The 20240-nt window shown below is 36.1% G+C and overlaps 1 protein-coding gene across 9 annotated transcripts in view; it reads right to left on the reverse strand.

Annotated features, from left to right (window-relative positions):
* The window catches only part of DGKB (diacylglycerol kinase beta), a 389837-nt gene that overhangs the window by 307304 nt on the left and 62293 nt on the right, over nt 1–20240 (reverse strand). The window lies entirely within an intron of this gene.

A 20240-nucleotide genomic window follows, 5' to 3' on the forward strand; every position in this document is an offset into this window, starting at 1 on the left:
CTGGAACATAGACACACAGCCCTTCAGAATCTGGCTGGAGTTTTGCTTGATTTGTCTGTAGACTGCTAAATACATGCTGGGAGGACACTGGTGGGACTTTGCCCCTCCTGACATCTTGAGGGCCACAGCATAGCCTGTCTTCACCAGCCTGGGAAGACAAACACCCAGTTTTGCTCATTCCACTTCCTTTTTCCTACAGGACTGATAAACTTGGGAACAACCTGCTTAGATGCAGTAATAAACCACACCTAAATAGACCTGAAAAGACACACAGGATAAACACGTGGGAAGAATCTTTTTAGTCCAGTGAGCCACTCGCCTTAACAGTGCAGCTGTTGGATAAAAAAATCTGAACCTGCTCAGTAAGACTTCAGCTTGAAATGTGAAACAATTTCCCCTGACTTTGCTGAATGTTGATGCTTGTGTTTCCTCATCATCCGCAATTCCCCTGGGGATCCACACAATTTTGCCCAAGGGAGTTTTAATCCTATCCACAAATTGTAGTCAAGAGTCAAACAATTACTAAATATTCTTCATGCTGGAACACTTTTACGGTGCAGGTCTGCCTTTTTTTGCTATTACTGTATTTGCCACAAACTAAAAATCATCTATATGTTTACTTCTGAATCATAAACATCATCATGTAAACCATTAATCATATTTGCGCAATTCATTTTTAACAGAGTTTTAAAAAGCAAAACATAAATAATGTTTTATACATTTCCTTTTCTTTCAAAGTAAATAAATAAACACATCTACTGAGAAATTAAACATTTAGTCTATTTTGAATATATTTTTAAGCTTTACATCAAAACAGCTTATATATTAGAATATTATAACTGATGAAAAGCCAGAAATCAAAAGGGGTAATAAAGTGAAGAAAGTAGAATAAATATACAAACAGAAAAGAAAACTCAATGATTCATTGTTGTTTCTGTGCTTAAATTGTTGAAAAATTCCTTTTCAATGACAAGGAAAAAAGCATAATAAAATGGATGGCAACTGGATAACACTACATTTGTGCTTCTATATGAGGAATAATTACATGATTAAATGTCTTGGATTCCACTCCCACACAGAACAGAAGTATCAAGTAAGAGCACTACCATTCCTGGTAATACTAACTAGAGATGTACTACCTCCATGAATTTATATTCTTAACTTGAATAGAAGCAGCACTAATTGTAAACAATTGCAAACCTGTATCTATTGCACTATTTCAATCTATTTCTGTTGTCAACCTGCAATCTCTTCTGCTGGTTTTGTTGATTTCTCAGCCAAAACACTGGGATGAACGCACCACAACTGGTGCATTGCAAGTCAGGTGTTCAAGTCCTTCTCAGTTGTTTCCCTTGCTTCCAATTTATGATCCTAAAACTTAACTTTTAGAACATACCTGTGTAACTACCTTAAGCCAACTGAAGGTCTGTCTAATCACTAAAACAAAGGTGTCTCAAACAGAAATGTTTAATTTTTTTTTTTTTGCACTGAACACTAAAAGAGTTTAGCAAATGGTCCTGTAGAACTTCAATATGATCTTGAATATAGCAAAATTACCTACAATATTTATGCTCAGCTTTGTATTACTAAAGAGAAACTACAAAGAAAAAACTTGTAAGTTATGAATAGGCACAAGCTTTTTAAGTCACATTTCATCTTGAATTGGTTTTCAACCTTTTCACCTTATATTTGCTTTATATAGCTCAGTATGTACTTCACAACTATTGTAACAGTTCTTCCATCTACTCCTACAAAGTCATCACTAAAGGTCTAAATTCTTTATGAGAAGGTTGCATATGAAATATTTATATTACAGAGCTTGAATTCCATTGAAATCTTGCATGACAGGAATATAAAAACAAATTTTTTAGAAAGCAGATTTTTTAGGGATTAAGAAATATTCTCTTCTACCTTTCTGATTCAATCCATGGAAGTTTTCAAATAAAGAAATTTTCCAAAGTTCCTTGTGTTGGCTGCTCTTACCAACAGGCATGTAAAACTCACTGCCATCATCTGGAGAATGTGTGAACTTTAAAAACAGCTATGTTCATAGAAATCAGAATCATAGAATGGTTTAGGTTGGAAGGGGCCTTAAAGATCATCCAGTTCCAACACCCCTGCCAAGGGCAGGGACACCTTTCACTAGACCAGGTTTCATAGAGCCCCATCCAACCTGCCCTTGAACACCTCCACAGATAGATGGAGCATCCACAACTTGTCTGGGCTGCCTCCAGAGCCACACCAGTTCCAGCGCCTCACCAGCCTCACAGTGAAGAATATCTGTTTATTAAGTGATTTGTTATTTATGAGTCATTCCATTCACATGCCCTGTATTGAAATATACACAATTGAATCCTTCTACATATGAAATAAACCTAAGAGAGTTTGCTCTACTTATACCCCTTTTTATCACAAGAATATCACAGCTATGTAATCTGTAAATCACTCAGTTTACTAACGTCATCCCATTCTGTACAGCTCAAGTCACTAAAAAACATAAAAAGAGAAAAATATTCTATTTAAATTTGCTATTTAAAAATCAATTCATAAGAAGTTCTTTTTCCAAATGCTGTATTTTAAATGATAAAGTTATATTTCCTCACGAAACAGAAGTTTTATCTTCTGAGAACCTTCACCAAATATCATCTAAGGCCTCATAAACCCTCCATCCTCAAAAATATGTTGCCTATATGTTCCAATGGATATTCACAGAACGGATTTTGCTGTACCCAAGTAACTTTTATAATTAAGAAGTCTTGCTTGTACTTGCAGTAGATTAAGACAACCCCTCTGTTTTCTCATTTGAGGTATGCCATGTAACATGGGGTTACCATGTTCATGGTGTTTTACCCAAGAAAAAATTACTACCAGCTGCAAGGAGAAAAAGCAAACAAATAAAAATCACCACCGAGAAAGGTGATCCACTCTCAGGTGATAAGCATCCATACAAATCTGTGATTCTGAATCTGAGGTACTATTGTTTACACTGAGCTGCTTAGACTGCAGACAGAAATCCCAGAGTTAAAATGAACTGGGCAAGGGAAATTATGCAGCCTGGGGAACCTATTGCTTTTTTGACCCAAACTACAGCATCTGCACTCTGACATCCAGTGCCCAAACACACTTCATTTTTCTGCTCATTCTTTACAACCTGGATAGACCAATGGAACAGATGAAAAATGCCAAGTAATGACAATATAACTAAAAGTTCTGTGCTTCATTATCAAAGCAGAAACTGAGATAAGATTTACTCACTGGAGGGGAGGAATGACATCCAGGGGGACTTTGAAAGGCTTATGTGGTGAGTCCATGCAAACCTCATAAAGTTCAACCAGACCAAGTACAAGGTCCCAAAGCCAGGTCAGGGCAGTTACAACCACAAATACAGGCTGGGCAGAGAATGGATTGAGAGCAGCCATGGGGAGAAAGACTTGGGATATTCAAGGACAAGCAGCACAACATGACCCAACAATGTGCACCTGCAGCCCAGAAAGCCAACTGCATCCTGGGCTGCATCCAAAGCAGCGTGGCCAGCATGGCAAGGGAGGGGATTCTGCCCCTCTGCTCTGCTCTGGTGAGACCCCACCTGCTGTGCCACATCCTGATCTGAACCCCGAAAAATGCACATGGACCTACTGGAGTGGGTCCAGAAAACGGACACTAAGATGATCAGAGGGCTGGAGTCTCTCCCCTATGAAGACAGAGAAAGTTGGGGTTGTTGGGTGAAGAAGGCTCCAGGGAAACCATGCAGCAGCATTTCAGTAACTAAAGGGGTCCTACAAGAAAGATGAGTTTTCCCAAGTGCAGGTAGCAATACGGACACTTTAAACTGACAGAGGGGGGTTTAGGTTAGATATTAGAAAGAAATTTCTCCCAGTGTGAGTGGGGAAGCACTGGAACATGTTGCCCAGAGAGGTCATGGATGCTCATTCCTAGAAAAATTCAGGGTCAGGTCAGATTGGGTTTGAGCAACTTGGTCTGGTAGAAGGTGTCCTTAACAATGGCTGGGGAGCTGGGGGTTTCAAACTACATGGCCTATAAGATCTATTCCAATCCAAACCATTGTAGGATTCTGTGACTATAGCACAAACAGAACAATGGTACAGACCAGCTTTTTTTTAAGAGCAAGGAATAGAAAACAAAAAAAGGAGAGAAATACTCCAATTTACAGAAATGAAGTTAAGAACTGAAATTTCTAAAATTTTGCTTTTTAACACATTACTAGATCTCAGCTGGCATTACTTATTGAATTTCAAAGTCACTAGGAACATTGAACGAAGTATAAATAATTTGCTTGCTATCACAAAGGAAGCATGTATGGAAAAGTCAGGAACTGAACTGAGATTTGTAACTGAATATATTTAACCACATACATCATGCTAGTTTATGCAAGTCAATAGAACAGTTCTACTTCTTAATAGCTTTATTTTTGGCTATCACACCAAGTTGGAACAGGTAAATTTAAGTCTAAATGCATAAAAAATGTATTTAAGAACTTAAAATAGAGCTGTAGATTATAAAAATGATCATGGATATTTAATTACCCAAGCCTCAGAATTTTAATTAAAATTCCCTGTCTCTCACATACAGCTAGCTTTAGTTAATACACCATTAATTAACACATGAAGTAGTTCAATGGAAGTAGATACTTTTGATGAAACCTTGTCATTTACAGATTTAACATCATATACACAACAATAGCACCACTCCAAGAAATCTGGGGCTCTTTTTGGATTACTTGAGGTTTATACTGTGGTTTGCTTCAGGGTCCTGGTTTTGCAGTCACCTATGCTGGGCCCCTGGTTAGAAAACGTCACAGCTCCCATCCAGGCCCAGCAGCTCCATCCCTTAGAGCAAAATGGTGCTGGGGAAGGTGCCCAGGGCTGAGCCTACACCCCAAGGACCAGAAACTCTCCTGATGTATCCACTCGTTCATCCCAGTAAAGCACCCTAAAGAAGAGGAAGATGGAGATTCTGAACAATGTGCCAAAACCAAATACAAAAATACAGATCACTCTGTTTGAATCTCAACTGCTGTGCTATGTTCCCGGTGAGGGAAGAATAGGTTTGTACCCGAAGAAGAGTAAACAGAAATTATGATGCAATTCCAAGCTGTTGATGCTTGAAATACAGAACTGCAAAACCCAAATCCTCTGCTTTTGGAAGCAAAGAAGTACTCAGTGTATTCGGCCTTTTTCAGATTTTGGCCTTCTTAGATACACAAAACAAAAGATTATTCAAGAGATTATTATAGATGTCTAATGTTTGCTAGCAGTTTCCAGTTCTCAAGGTTCCCAGGCACAAACTGCATCACTAGGTTTAGCTTACATTTCTTAAATTGGCACAACTAAAATAAGAAAGTTATTTCTTCTGGCATGTTAGAAGAATTAAAAACATTGATTTAGTATACCTAAAAATTCACTGTAAAATAGACTGTCGTAAATACATATACACCATATGTTTATGCTTCCTATTTTCACTTTGATTCAAGGTAACTTTATTGAACATAACTGTTATCCTGACATTGTCAGTGTTTAGAAACCTACCTATGATACAGGTGAAATTATGAAAATAAATATTTCTATATAGACACATCAGAATATTCTGATGAAAATAAGTATCATTTTGTGTACTTTTGCATATTTCATCCCTACTTTAATTATTCACAAAATTTATCTGGCCTTTTTAATAACAAGTATCAAAAGTAAAAGCAGCAGATCTCCTTTGTAGCAGTTGCTTAATTAATTACTAAATCCAAGCACAGATAGTTGATGAGATGAATCCAATGATTATTTTTGAATCAGAAAGATTATTCTATAGTATTGCTATTTTGTTATTATGCAGTATTTCTTTGCTTTATGGCCTTAAAATCTATACATATGAAATAAAATGTTCCAATAAACTGTACTAACAAAAAATGTATATTTTTTTTTGCCAAAAATTCTAGGGGAGAAAGATCAAACACGTCTTCTCGCCAGTCACAATTTCAGATAACACTATATTTACTGATGTTTAAAATTTTGGTTGTACTAAATATTCCTGAATGCTCAGAGCAGTTACTGTACTAGTATTTTCAAAATACTCCAAAAGCCCCAAAATATTTGACTGAAAATAGCAGGCTTGCTTGCTTGGCAGAGTTATGCATACTTTTCAGATCTATCAAATGTTGCAAAAACATGTCTTCTCTTTTACGGGACATCACGATTGCTCCATTTGTGGTAAATTTGCCCTGAGACACAGAATTTTCCAAAGAAAATTGCATTACAATGGTCCACATCATGCCATCTGTTTTAAAAACTCTCTAGTGACTTCTGTGGAGGATAGTCTTAAAAAATAAATGGAACAACATGTCCCAAAATACTTTTTCTACCTAGCTAAATACTTTTCATGAAAAATATTCTGAAAAATTTAGAAAGCTGTAACATTACCACTAAGTTATGCCCTTAATATTCATTTATTCCCAAATGGCTGAGAAGGGTTCATGGACAGACTGTAACATAAGGGAAAGAGCTCCGTGGCTGCAGAGCGGGAATGCTCCCCACGATGCAGGGCAGCGTGGGAGCCCCAGCTTTCCCAGGAGATGAGTCCTGCTGCCTCCCTTCCCTTCCCCTCCCTTCCACTCACCCCCCATCAGTAACACCCTGAGATGCCGTGGCAGCAGCATCACAGCATCATTCATGTCACAAAAAGAAAGCAGCCAAGGAGCCACAGTCCTGGAGATGCACAAAGGCCACGAGCAAAGAGTGGGATCTGACAGTCTAACACCACCCCACATTTCACCAGTGCCATCTTAGTTCTTACACAAGAGACACAGCAAACAGTGCAGATGACACAGTCACACAAAGGCCCATGGACTGGGGGAAGAGTGGGAAAATTATTTTAGCCTGTGTCAATACTGTGAACAAATTTCACCATGCCAGATACCTTAAATGCTCTTCACCTGCTCTACAGAACATCAAGAAAGGAAAACATATTGTCACCTCTTGTTATTGTCCACTCTCTTTTAAGACTATTTCCCTGACACAAAGTGCAACTATAAATTTTAATGCTTCAAGAAGACTATGACTTTGCTTCTTTGGTTACTTTTGAAAATGAGATCTCTGTAAAACACCAAAGTATGCATAAAGTTCAGATTTCTGATTATATAAACAAATGCTTCATATAAAGAATCATACCATCCTTATTTACACTGCACCATATCTGTTACTTTGTAACAGATACACAGAGGAACATGCCCAGAAATTCCCTGATGAAGTCATCTGAAACCCCTCTCAAAAGAACAATAACCTTCTGCATCAGTACAGCTTCATGTTATCTCATGTCTGATTTACAAAAAGAACAAAAGTTCCTATGAACTTCATTAAATGGCTGTTATCTAATAATTCAAATCTTTTCATAGCACAGCCAATGTTCTTAGATTATCAGTAGTTGTTAGGCAAATTTTACAGATATAAATAGTAATTCTAAAATACTCCACACGTATATTGAATCTACCTCCCATCCTCCTAGCTTTGCAACACCACTTCACAGGGATGATCTGGGTTTGGGACTGGCCTGGTTTGGTTTTGTTTGAATATGAATGATGTAAGGCAGCATTTCTTTTTCATACTTAGAATGGCTTTAGTCATGCAGATGATTTGCCTGTCAAAATAGGTCCAAACTGGGAAACTAGCAATTAAAAAAAAAAAAAAGACATGCAATACATAATAAAAAATTTCAAACAACTTGATATGAAATCCCAGTAATTGCAACATCAACATGAAGACATCTTTCTTTCCATTGCCAAAGAACCTTTTATGCCCTCAACACCTTCCAGATACAAGAGCCTCTAATTTATCCTTGATACCACTATGCTTCTTTCCTCTGAGCATCATTTCACATCTCTCTAGCTGGATGTTGCTCCCTCACCAAAATAGTTTGTTTGCTCCTCTTGGGCTCTGGAATTCCCTAGGGATTGAGTTTATGCCCTCAAGGATTCTTTGCTCTACCCATTCCAAAGCCACAGCATATGGGCTCACACACAGCAGTCCTGGCTCCTTTCACCCTTCAGGAGGAGTGTGATCTTCTTGAATATTCCTCCTCCTGTTCTTGCATTCTTGTGATTCAAGAGGAACCATCAGCAGATGCAGCGCTCCTTCTCTGATGAGTAAGGCTTGATCACTACATTTCCACTCAGGTCAACAGGCTTTTGAAAAACCCAATAGCATTTCCATCTCCCAAACACACAACCATTTATCACTGGGTTTTAACCCATCAAGAAAGTGGCTCTAAAAATCTCTCTCACACATACACACAAAAGTGGGGGAAAAAAATGACAGAATATATTTGACTGTGCCTGATTGTTTGTACAAACTTTTACTTCTGCTTTGCTCTGGCAGTAAATCTGTTTTCTTCTCTCACAACCACCCTTAGCAGTAGCACTTTGGGTGTCTAAAGAAGCAATCCTCAGAGTGCAATGCACACAAATAATACAGTCCATTCCTTCATTTGAAAAGCAAAAACTCATTCAACTCTAAGCATCTTTGCCTAGGATCTGCTCTCTTTTACACAATGCTAAATTTTAACCACAGCCTTCAGTAAATAGGAAAGGAGAATGACTCCTCACATATCACTAACTGCTGTAATCATCCCAAGTAGAAAAGTAAATATTTTGCTATGGAAATAAAGCTGATCCACACTGAAGGAAAATGTAAATCAATGTGGCAGTGTCTTATGAGACAATCTGGGCAGTGACTGTCCACTGGCAAAAGGATACCAGCAAACTCACTATCCCTTATATCAAGTCTGTACAAACCAAAGCAGATGTAGAAATTTTAAAATTACACAATTAAGTCAAACACATGAAAGCATTTTCAAGTTTTACTGGAATTCCATTTCAGAAGAGTGGGGTGGGGGGAAGCTCTCACCTACTCTGCAAGGCAATAATTATTCAGGAAGAAATACTGTACTGCTTTCTTTTTTTCCCCTTCATTTCCTAAACTTGCCAGCTTCCCCCAGTCTTGGGATACACACACAGTAACGGCCAAATAAACTAACCTCATCAAAACCAAAAAACAATGAAACAAAAAAACAACACACACACATTAAAAAACAAACAAACAAAAAAACCTCACGAAACAAAAACCACCAAAAAACCCCACAAAACAGCTGACATGAAGAGTAGAAATTCAGTTTCTCTCTGCTGTAGTTGCCTCCATCAGTCATAACTAGCAGTACCTTATCACCATTTGAAGTGACCCCAAGCATGTCCCATTTTCACAGTTCCTAATCCCCCAAGTGCATTATCAACATCCAGTGGAAAAGAAACGCAGGAACAGCTCAAGGACATGGAAATGGAGGAGACAAGAGCAGAGATGTATAAATCAGGGCTGCAGGGGACGTCAGAGGAAGTAAGATGCACTACAAGACAGACATAGTTACAACTTTCTTCTGGTGGTCTGTTTGAGGAAATGTCACAAGTATTTCTTACAAAATATTATAAAAAGAATGGACAATAAGGGAAGGTGAATAAGATCAACTCTGAGCTGAGCTCATCTGATGCAAATTTCACTGACTCTTTGATTCTATGGTGTAGGAAAAGGCTTACACATAGAGATTGGGATTTTTATTTTAAAGACCTAGTTCTATGTATGACTGAATATATATTTTAATGCAGCAAGATAACTATATAATTGTCACTAAAGAATTCTCTAGAATATTATATTCTCTCAAATACAGCATCTGTATAACAGAAAAAAGCCTACCTTATAATGAATAAAATCTACAGCTAATTAGCAATGTAGAGCAGTACACAGAAACAGCAGCGGTCTAGGACAGAAGGCTGTATCTGAGACTGATAACTGAAATTTTAGTTCTCTAAGAATTAATGTATATCTTTTACAAATTGCTAGAAAACAGAATTGTAAGCAGTTTCAATATAGCAAGGTCAAGACAAACAGAAGAATAATTAAAAAGTTCTAGCTCCAGAGGCAGGTAATCTAACTCCCTCAAAGTATGAGCATGTTAGAAGCTATCTGCATATGCCTTCAATGCATCTGCTGCAAGGGAAATGACACAAATACAGCTTAGAGAAAACACACAGAAAATAAACTCACAACACCAAAGGTCACACCTCAATAGTAAGAATTATGGTGCACTGATTTTAAACTACACATCCTTTTTTCATCAAAATTTTAAAAGTTTTTAATCAAAACTTGCACATATCTCAGTATATTTAGAATAAGTAAACTTTAAAAGGAGTAGGAACAAGCATCTGATAGCATCAGTCTTCCTCATTTACCATTGGCTTTACTCTTAAGCTCAGATTCACAGACTAATACAGTCATCTGACAGCATTCAGTATTCATTAATTTTACTAGTCCAGAAACTTTTCAATAGGTTTTACTAAAGACATATCTTCCTGAGCTCAGATTGCCTTGATTTCTTTGTAATGCAGTTTCTTTTACTGTACACCTAACAAGGGGCACAGGTCTATCTCATTACTTCAGACTATGAAATACCAGACAATATTTCTCTTATATTTAGATAACATGTCATAGAACTGCAACTTTTACTAAAAGGATTAAAAAATGTCATTCCAAGCTATATACTTTACAAGCATTATTATTTACAAGCATTATAAATAATGATGAATAGTTCCCACAGAATAATTTGTGTGAACTATATTGTTTTCAATTAAGTGTGATCATCAAATTCACAGAAGTACAATCCCTGGAAACAGCCTCCCAGTGTGAACAGTCACACCTAAAAATTAAGATGTAATGTTGTTTACACCTTCTTTGGTGTTTAAAATATGAGACCTTAAAAATTATGACAGTAACAGCTTTGCTTAAGTATCTTCACAGATGAGCACACAAAGCAGACAGACTCAGTATTAGATTTTATTCTAAACTAAAATTATCTAAGGATTTGGTCCTCTCTTCTTGTAACATTATTTTTTTAATGACCTAGTCTTGTATTGCAGATCTTAGGTTATGTTTTAGACTTCATAGAGACATTCTGTGGCTTCTGATAAGGGTGTGCAAAACTGAGGCTCAGTGAACCCCAATCTGCATGAAGCATCTAATAACATGTTTCCTCAGGCTGTAAATGACCAGGCACAATGCTCCATGTGACCAATGCCAACTCCACGTTCTCACTGCTATATAAAAAGAGGATGACTATGGTGATGTTGATTTTTGTAAAAATAATCACAGAAATATTGCAATATAATGCCAAATATTTAGTAGTAATGCATACACACACAGCCCCAGTTACAGAGCTGATTTCTGCTGGGCATATAAGAGAAATAAAAACATTTATCTTGCACTGGACTTCATTCAGCTCTAATGTGACCCCAGCCAGAGTTAATCACTTGGGTCAGAACTGTTTCTCTAGCTACCACTTCAAAGTGCAATTCCTGTAAGTAACTAAACTGTCAGATTCTGACAGCTACAAATTTAATAACATTCATAACTGCAATGAATATTTGCTGCCGTAGTCAATAGAAATTTATATAGAAGGCATGCACACTTATATAAATACACCCATGTTCCAAATTTAAAAAGTCCAAGTATTTACGGACTAGGCAGCAGAATATTTTGTATTATATTAAGATTAGAAGATTGGAAAACACAGAAAAGCAAAACAAAGTAAACTTTCAAAAATATTTTAAAAATATTTTTGGTTTTAATAATTCTTTAAATGAGTAAATTTATGCAAGATGTGTGACACATTATATTGTTGCATAGGGTATATTTAAAAAAAATTAAGTTCGCCATGTATTATTCACAAAGAAAAACAGCCCTTTTCCAATGGATTTATTCTAGTTGTTATTATAGCCGTACCAATAAAATATTTAACACAGGCACAAAAATGTTTTTAAGGGTAGGTACAGGAAAAGATTTAGAGAGTTGACACAGAATTTAGGTACAATATAGGTACTAAATCCTCTAATAGTCTGATTGTCCTTTCTCTTGCTTGCTAATGCTATCCTCCACTTCCCACTGGAATAGATTTATATACCTCAGCATTGACAAATCTAAAGTAATATACATTAAAAAAATCGTAGCAATACACTTAAAGTGATGACCAGTGAGCTCATCACTGATGAATTACCACTCAGAAACATAATAAAAATTTGAATTATAATCAGAAAAGATCAGCTCACTGCCTGACAGCATTCAAAAATAAAAGTATTCAGAAAAAAATTCAGAATAAAACAATGTGTTTCATTGTATAGATCCCTGGTATATTTGCATTCTCAATAACATGCAGAGCTTTTTTGGATTTTCCAACTGATTACAGCAGAACTGGAAAAAGAGGACAAAAAAGAGGGAACATAAAAAATAAGAGCACACTAGAATTCTTCCATCTTCAAAATGAAACAGGCCTATCTCAGATAGCTGTAAAATAATAAATGTGTAGAGAGTGTTGGAACCTGAAGGAACACTCTGGACATCCTCAGCCTATTCTTCTATTCTTTTCTTGATAATCACTGGGGACATCATACTAGTCCAGACAGCCTTTCATCCAGCAAAGCTATCCTTATGCTTTTAAGAAGGATGAAGAACGATCCCTTTCACCTGCCCCACTAAGAGGACCTTAATAAAGATATATATAAACCACAGTGAACCTTCAGTACTGCAAGTGTGCTGAAAAAAAACAACAAAAACCCAAGCAAATTACCCCCTCCCCAAACAAACAAACAAACTAACAAAACCAGACAAACTGATGAAGAGAAATTCTTTTTCTCTGGAAAAAATAACCAAATGCTACAATGTTTGCCACAATATGCAGTGTGGGTGTTCATTTGCCACATATACAACATATACTTCCCACAAAAACAGAGAGAAGCAGCATTACAAAGTATTTTACTAGCAAAATATATTTTCGAAAACTATCTAAATAATAACCAATGAAAACATCCCTTTTAGTTGTAATTGTGCTTGCCATCATTTATAGAATCCAACTTCAACTATATTGAGGAATGTAACTGCATTATAAACTATTTAGAAGAATCCATCTACAATACACAAGATTCTTCTCCATGATAAACTTAATGATCATATGTAAGGTCTTCATCATGCTATTTACAACCATTTTAAGGTGTTTAATAGTATTATGAGGCTTTTAAAGTATTAAGTTAGAATGGTTATGCAGTCATGAACTACCCTTCCCTCCTCTTCTGCCATTCTCTTAGGCTATCTTAAAAAAATATTCAGTGGAGTACGTGTTAAATGTGAAGAATCAATGACAAAATTGTTGAAGACAAGGTAAGACTCAGTATTGTCTTCTTTTCTTCAACACCCACAGGTTGAAAATCATTACCACAGCTGTTCTGCCTTCAGCTGCTTGATTTTTTAACAGTTTAAAATCTCTCTAAACTTTGTGCTCTGCACAAGGAACTTTCCTTTAAACAGCCACACTATTTCTTGCAAATCCCTAAAACATTTAAATGGCTGTAGAAGACTCTGGTTTAAGGTGTTTGAGACATTCAGGTTATATAAAGAAAGTAAACACACAGGTTAAATGCATCTCTGTGCACTGTCCACATGTCCCCCAAACATAGAGCTGGATGAAAATAAATTTTGATATTAACATGCAATAACTACCTACACACGTTATTCATGTTCATTTGTTATTATGAAGCACAGTTATGAACATACATGTTGGTATGAAAAGCACAAGGCTCAGAAACAAGATCTCATACTGGAACATGGGCATCAAGCTCCCTGAAGAGGAACAGCATTTCATTCCTTCATGGGTTAATAATTTGCTCTCAGCTTAAAAGAGATGGCACCTGCTCTGTCAAATACATATTTGCATTTCCAAAGAATGAGAGCAGCAAACAAGACCAGGGGAGGAGTAATGAAACTTTTCCTGAATAAATTTAAAAACTCTATATGGGGAAGGGATGAAGCATTTGAATCTGAATGAAAACTGCAGAACGTGACAAGAAATATGTACAAGAATTGGAAAACCTTTCCTGCTTGTGATGCTCTCCAGTGAAAACTGGCCAAGAATGTAAATAATGCAAGACAAACTGGAGCTTGACCGAATAGCAAATCCAAAGAGTTGTAACTTGTCAGGATACACAGATTTTGATCTGATTTTAGTACAAATAAACAAAGCTGGAATGTTCTACAACTGCTGCCATTAAGTCCATGTTCCACAGTAGTTTATTTTGGATTAAGGAAATAATGCTTTTATGTAATTTTACTTTAACATGGTAGATGAATTATGGATGAATTACAGAAGCTCTCAAGGTTTCTAGATGATGAAAGCATTCCTCCACCCCCATAGGAGTCATTATCCTTTTAGTCAGGGTCCTGGACTAATCATGCAGAACTCACTGTCTCCATATATCATCACATTAGGGTACTGAAAGGGTCATCTCTTCCTTTAGATGGGCAGCACTTTGAGTCACAAATGTAAGATCCAAAATAAAAAAGCTTCATGGAATGACCACAGTTATCAGACATGTGCCCTGAACTAAGGTCAGAGGGAACAAGGCCTAAACACTGTAGGAGTGCTCTTAAAAGTATACAATCTTTTCTATAGCTCACATATTCTTATTAGTTTCCTTTGCAGTTACCTGCCTGTTAAACTCCACTGAAATATGACTGAATATGTTCCTGTGAGCCATAAAACTAAGATTCTACAAATTCTTCTGTCATTGACAGATGACCTACCCTAACTTTATCAGCTCATCAGACCGAAATAAGAGCACACAAAAATTCTTAGAAGAGACTTGAACAAGCTCGTGTTCACTAAACAGGCAACTAGATAGAAGTACTGGAGCATCATCAAGACTCTTTCTCAACACCAAACGAGATATGTAAAAATCACCACCCTGGTGTACTGTGCAACACAGGGTAGAAAAATATATGGAACACTCATACAAGCTGGTTTTGTAGTTTATGGGTGAATATTTATAGGAAGAAGTCTGAGACAAAACATAAAGCTTTTCTACGAAGAACTGTTTTGAATTTACAAAAGCAAAACATTTCATAACTGAATATGATATTTTACAATGCGAGGGAAAGAAAATAACCACTTGGCATTTTAAATTCAAAGAGGAAGTAAAAGAACACTCTTATCAGAGTACTATACTGTTTTTAATAACATCTAATATTCAAAGCTGGGAGTTTTCCCAGGATTCCTCCAGTCATTCTACTTCTAAGAAATAAGTTGCGTCAACAGCACTAACCCTAACAAAGGGCAGTGCAAATTTTTATATCTCTGTTATAAGAGATCATCTATTGCTTAAAAGGTTTGAATTCTTTGACATAGAAGTTGTCAGGCTGTTTAAACACAAACATCTTCATTGGTGCTTTTAAAGTAAAACCAGACAAAATGACCCACTGTACTTCCTGAGCAGAAGCTGCAGTACTACACAATTTTAAATTTACAATAGCATATGAAGACAAATCTCTTCACAGATCTAGTAGTTTTTCAATGTGTATGACATGTAGAACATAGTAAACCTAAATGCATAAGGCTTCAGATTTTCAAAGTAAATCCAGAATTTCTAGAAAGGTCTGTAATTTTATTTTTCATTAAAAAGCATTGCTGGAATATTTTGTACCAAAAACGAATTAAGACAGACTTTTTGGTTAAAACATGTCATTGTTATGTTTTTGGGACATGAAGAAAAATAGAAATGCTCCAGACTACTTGTTTATTTAGACATGTTTAAAAATAGGTCCTTTGATATTTAACTTCTGGTACATGGCCCATTCTAATGAACTACTGTTTTAAGGCTATTTTACTTTGCATTTATATTCAGTAATGCATGGAGAAGACTTGACACTTTCTTAGGAGTTCAATTCTTCCTTACCTTCCTAGCTGAGAAAATATCCAAGGGTATAATCTATCTCACACAAAGACGGATGTCTCACAATTGGATTTTAAACTGTGAACAAGTCACACCAGCCAGGCACCCTTTATAATGAATTGAGGGACCTGGATACATTCAGAATGTGTTTCAACTGACCTATAAAAGATGCTCATCTTAAAATTAAAATTTCCCCAGCAGGTGCTTTTGACTTTCCATTAGTAATAATAGGAGAGACAGAAGGTAGCCAGATGGTATTCAGATATTGAACAGAAGATACAATAGACATACTAATATATATTTTTAACATTTTAAAAACTTTATTTCTCAATTATGACCAAGCTATCAAAATCTAAAGAAATAGGCAAAATGGAGATATTGAGTAAAATATTCTAGGGGTGTACAAAAGCAGCACTATGGTTATAGAAAGGAGATTAAATAAATTTCACATATCTAAACCTAAACCTTTTCAAAGAATTTTAAATTTTAGAAAAAGGTTTTCATTGATGACTAAATAGAAAAAAATAATTGAAAAAAATAAAAAAGTAAGAATTATATTTCCCTTTGCTTTCTTAATTCAGTCCTGCTTGTAACCACAAATCTTTCAGTTTTCATCTACTTCAGTATCACTTGTTTTGGCTATAAATGTTATCTCTTTTTTTTTTTTTTCTTTATTCTCATTTTTCTTTCTTCCTTTCTTAAAACCTATTTCTGGCATAATATTTCCCATTCACTTGATTAATTCATAAATTCATGCAGGAAACAGGAGAAAATCCACAATTAAAGAGGCAAAACCAGCAACAGACCCTTGAGTCCAGGGACTCAGTGGTTCATATTCTTATGTCTAGGCCATAGCCTCTAGATTTAGAAGAAAACACTATTTTTCCTTTCAGAAGACAAGACAGCAACATTTGCCAATTTCACACCACCTAAGATTTTCTCCTAGGGCTGATACAGCTGCCTGACTATTTACCATTCCTCTAATTCACTTAAATTTAGCTTCTCAGCTCTCTTAAGACCACAAACATACAAATATGTCACTTCATGGAAAAGCCACATACACTTCAAGAGCACCCAGGATCGATTTTAGGTAATTTCCAAACTCAAACCAGTGTATAAATCAGAAGTGTCCACCTGGGGAAAATTTAGACCAAAGAGAATGAATTTGACTCATTTATTTTACTTTACACAATATGCTCTAAAGGACAAAGGAGAAAAGAAATTTCTATTAACTGTGCGAGTTTTCCCCATTGCCCAACTAAACCAACAACACATGGGAATGCTTCATAATAACCACAAGGCAACCCAAAAAGCAAGCAAAGCACCATATCACAGCAGAAAGCTCACAGATTTGGATGCACAAACATAAACTTTTGTAAAAATTTTCACCACATCTCTTGAGTTACTCTACTGCAAGGAATAGAGAGTGAGCTTCTTATTACAGCTACTGAGCACTAGACATCTCATTGAATATCTAAAAAAACCATAACAATTTCAAACCAAGTAATCAAAATGTGGCTGAAAATCAACCTAAAGATAATTAAGTAATTCATGGCATTTGTATGCCACTAAATATTTCTGCCACCATAAGAAAAGTCATTCCTAAAATCCTTAACAAAGAAGAAAGAAGTATCTAGAGTTCATTTTAGTCATGATTTACTACAGTAAACAACAAACATCTAAAAATAAAAAGCTAATCAGTCCCCAGAATTGGAAGTCTAATTAGTAACACTGAATTGTCTACAAATATGTCCACAACTCTGCTTCTCTTTGTTTTATTTACTTTTTAAAAAAAATTTTAGGGCAAAACAATAGTGCCCGAGTTGTACACTTACATTTCAAACATGTATTAAGGGGTAGAACAAGAAATAATTTAACAGCCTCCAAATACTTACATTTGTTAAGCTTTTAAACTTGTGGCAAACTAACTATATCCCTTCAGGGCTAAACTGCTGCAAACATTATTCAGAGAAGTCTTCTTTTCTTCAGAAACAATTAAAAAAGAAAATGTGTTCTACATTGCATAAAGCTGTTTTACAGGGTGTTTGGGGACGGCTACTCGTCTCAATTCCAACTAAATAAATATTTATTTCTCAACTTCCTGAATTAGCCTAAATACTTTACCTGCATAAGATCATTTTTATCCATAGCAAGAGCATTACTAGTGCACTGAAAACTAGGTCAGGTTGACAAAATCAAGATATCATTTTCAAAGCCCAAATCTTTAATTTTTTTTCACTCTTTTAGGCAAGGTATTAAAAATAACTACAAACATCAAACTCTTCTCAGTGGGGCCCAGCATGTCATTTCTTCATCTTTCCAGTACTGTCAGTTTGCTGGTTTAGCTATAAAAGAAGTCTCTGAAGAGAAAATTATTAATGAAGTACTGTTATGAAAAAATGAAATTACAGACAAGTAGTTGTCTTAAGTCTTCTATTACTTTTACTAATTATTTTTTAAGTGCTACAGCAAACAAAAAACTGACTGAAGAAACTCACAGCGGAAGGTCAAGAGGATCTTTACACAGAATTCTTGTCATAAAATGTTTGTTTCTAACCTTTTATACCAACTTCTATTGATTAACCTGGCTGTGACATGCTATAATTCTTCGGAGTAACATCTAATCCTACTTGTGTGGAACCTAATCCACACAAGTGTCAAAGACATTGGTAATTACATCCAGAACAAGGCATAGTCCATATTCTTGATTTCTTTTTCACTTTAGAAAGTAATGCAAAGCTCGGTGGGAATTCCTGGAGCAGGCTGCAAACTTTACTTGAAAGGAACAAGCTGTAGGGAGCTTTCAGGAGGCCAGCATCCTTTTCCTTCCACAGCACTTCATGGTATTGATGTCTCTCAGATTTGACTGGGAGAAATTTATCATAACTTAAAATAAACATAAACATCTTTCACAAGTAGCTTCTCCTTTCCACACGAAGAATTCTGTCTGAAATCCACTCGATCCAGCACACCAAACCACAGAACAAGACCAATTGTTCTGTAACCCACTCCCTTCTAATTGTCACCACTCTTCCGTAATTCCACATACAGATGAAAATGTTTCATCATCCTCTTCTCATCGAGGCCTTAAAAAGACTTGTTAAAATTGTATGCAGAAGGCTTATGATCTAATAAAGGTCATAGCAATTCAAAGAGAATTAAAGATCATGTATTATCCATACTCAAGGAGCATCTGGACGATGTTCTTAGTCACACAGTTCAGTTTTAGTTAGTCCTATGAGGAGCAGGGAGTTGGAATCAATGATCTTTATAGATCACTTGAGATATTCCATAGTTCTATGCTATATGCTGTTAGTTTTTATTACACTAAATACAATGTATGACTTTAAGCTATTATCTTTCATTCTACATGCGCCACTCACAAGAACTCAGTGCTGCTGACACGCACACACAAAAGAAGCCCAGTCCAACCATCCAGCCAGGTGACTGAAGTTTTCCAGCATTAACCTATTACTACCTTTACTCCCAAATGTGCTATTTACACTCTGCTTTATCAAAATGCTGCTCTAACAGGTTTCCTACAACTCTCTTATAATTCCTCTTCAGTGATCTCATTCCACAGGCAAAAGGTACCTAGACCCATCCTATAGTGACACCTAAATGACAGTTCCAGAGCAGAAACAGGGCAGAACCTCCTTATAAGTAAAAACCTAATACCTAGTGCTCTTTAAAACAAATAACTTTATTATTCTCATACTGTATGAAGTCTTAAAAGATACCTGTTCATTCATGCATTGTTACTGAATATTGTTCAAGACACCTATAGGTGTTCAGAAAAGATGACTTCAGCTGGTACATAACTCTTCATGTACACTTCTTCCTTAAAAAGTATAAGAAAGGAGGTTTTTCCTAAACCTGCCTAAGAACAGCAACATCTGATGTTTGCAGGCCCCTAAATCAGATTAACAATTGTACCTAAATAATTCAAATTCACAGTGTAAAACATATCGCTCCACAAACATTTCAGACTGTTGGATAATTGTTCCAGGTCTTCCCTGCCATGATAAACAACAAAGTCCTTCTACCTCGACAAATGAACAAGGGACAAGAGAAGCCCCTGGAGGCAAGCGCTGCTTTGTGATGCCCCATGTTTCTTGCTGCTTGTTTTCCTTCTGTACTAGACAGACATTTCAGGCTCTGAGTAATACTGGACTAACACTTCGGGGAGATGCAAGGGACTTATTTCCTGTCGTGTTATCCATAAAGCATAGCACATGTCCAGTCATTTGGGAATGCATATTAGGTTCTTGCTATGGATTTTTTTCCTGGACACATAATGACTTTCTAAATACGTGCATCATACCATTCAAGTGCAAAGAAAAACTATTATCCTGCTACATTAAGTCATTTAACCTAAATGGGAGTAGGAAACGTTGAGTAGCTTTTATAAAAACTTAAAAGA

Source organism: Zonotrichia albicollis, chromosome 1 (genome assembly GCF_047830755.1).
Source record: "Zonotrichia albicollis isolate bZonAlb1 chromosome 1, bZonAlb1.hap1, whole genome shotgun sequence".
NCBI lineage: Eukaryota > Metazoa > Chordata > Aves > Passeriformes > Passerellidae > Zonotrichia > Zonotrichia albicollis.